Genomic DNA, 2,060 nt, shown 5'->3' with positions numbered 1-2,060 from the left:
GTTGAAATTGACTTATTGGAAATATTAGCTAAAGCCCTATTAGACCATAATTGTCTGGTGTTACATTTTTCTGTCCTAGACTTGTCTCACTTTTTTTGACTTTGGAATCTGGAGTTTCACCCCTGTCACCCCTCTTTTTATAGTATGTGATATTTATCATTCTCAATTGAGGAAAACAAAAATGTAAGCTTATCATTGAGGTTCTTTTTAGGATATGTGAGAGATCAGTGTCGATTTTCTTCATAGCTGTTAATTTGGTTTTTGTTTTGTTTTGTTTTGTTTTTTGAGATGGAGTCTCACTCTGTTGCTCAGGCTGGAGTGCAGTGGTGTGATCTCGACTCACTGCAAGCTCCGCCTCCTGGGTTTACGCCATTTTCCTGCCTCAGTCTCCCAAGTAGCTGGGACCACAGGTGCCTGCCACCACGCCCAGCTAATTTTTTGTATTTTTAGTAGAGACGGGATTTCATCATATTAGCCAGGATAGTCTCTATCTCCTGACCTCATGATCTGCCCACCTTGGGCCTCCCAAAGTGCTGGGATTACAGGCATGAGCCACCATGCCCGGCCTAATTAGATTTTTTTAAGTGAGAATTACGTCTTTGTATCCACTATAAGTATATTCAGCCGCAGTAACAGAAACCCTCCTATCGTAGCTGAATCTGATCTCTTTCAGGAACCTTATGCAAAAATCCAGATGTGATGAGGTGGCTCCTTTCACCCTTCACATGGTCTGCCAGGTGGACCTTTGTGTTCATGTTTATTGTCTTGCGGTTAAGGGGGCTGTGCCATCTCTGGGCCTTTATCCACATTCAGGAAGGAAAAGGGAGAGAAGGGGCTTTTTCCTACCAAGTCTTTACATGTGTGTGGCTGGGCGAGGAGGTGCTTTTTAATAGATTTTAAGAAAATATCTGTTACGAATAACAAAGCCAGCTTTCTAAACCTCACTCTTGGTATAGCCCTTTCCCAATTTTTATCAGTTTTTTGGCTTTAAAGCATTGGTCTTGCCTCATACTTTGTTTTCTTTCCTTGAGAGGTTTTTGGTGATAAAACAGAATAATCTTATTGGTAAGAGATAATACAATTTCCAGTTTGGAGGTAGGTTTATGGTTGGAAGTGTCACTGCTGAAAAGAACTGGAACATAAAAGTAAATCTTACAGGTGAAATCTCATTGGTAGGTTTATATATACTACACTGTATATGCATATTCGCATGTCCTCAGTGCTGACCTTATTGGTAGGCTGAATTGACTATATTCAACATGAGATTTGAAAGACACTGATGAAATCACTCCTACCTGCTAGCTGACACGAAAATTCCACTCTTTTTTTTTTAAGTTTAAGCTTAAGATGCAAATAGCGATTAAGAATAATACTTGAGGTTATTACTTATGTTTACCTCAGTGCATATGAATTTCACATTTTTTTCCTGAGGGCATGTTTGTTTTGTTCGTTTGTTTTAAGACTGAGTCTTGCTCTGTCGCCCAGGCTGGAGTGCAGTGCACAATCTCAGCTCACTGCAACCTCTGCCTCCCAGGTTCAAGCCATTCTCCTGCCTCAGCCTCCCAAGTAGCTGGGACTACAGGCACCCGCCACCATGCCCGGCTAATTTTTTTTGTATTTTTAGTAGAGACGGGGTTTCACCATGTTATCCAGGATGGTCTTCATCTCCTGACCTCGTGATCCACCTGCCTTGGCCTCCCAAAGTGCTGGGATTATAGGCGTGAGCCACCCCGCCCAGCCTTCTGAGAGCATGTTTTAAAAGGGGAAGCACAAGGACCTTATGTACCTGAAGGAGTGTTCCACAAAAATGGTAAATTACAGAGGAAGAAGGAGAAAGAGGATAGTAGTGGGAAGACTAGGAGTGTCCAATTTATTTTCTGCTCACATTTCTGCCTTGGATCTACGCTGTTTACTTTGTTATTTATTGTTAACATTTTGAGTTTTGGTACATATTTTCGTAGTACTTTGGTATGTTTGAAAACATCCTCTGTCTATAAATTATACTTTTAAGTGACCAGTGTTAAAGCATTTTTAATGCTACATGTTCTAAAGTATTCATT

This window comes from Colobus angolensis, unplaced genomic scaffold (genome assembly GCF_000951035.1).
Source record: "Colobus angolensis palliatus isolate OR3802 unplaced genomic scaffold, Cang.pa_1.0 Scaffold164, whole genome shotgun sequence".
Classification (NCBI taxonomy): Eukaryota; Metazoa; Chordata; class Mammalia; order Primates; family Cercopithecidae; genus Colobus; species Colobus angolensis.
This window is presented reverse-complemented; position numbering follows the sequence as displayed.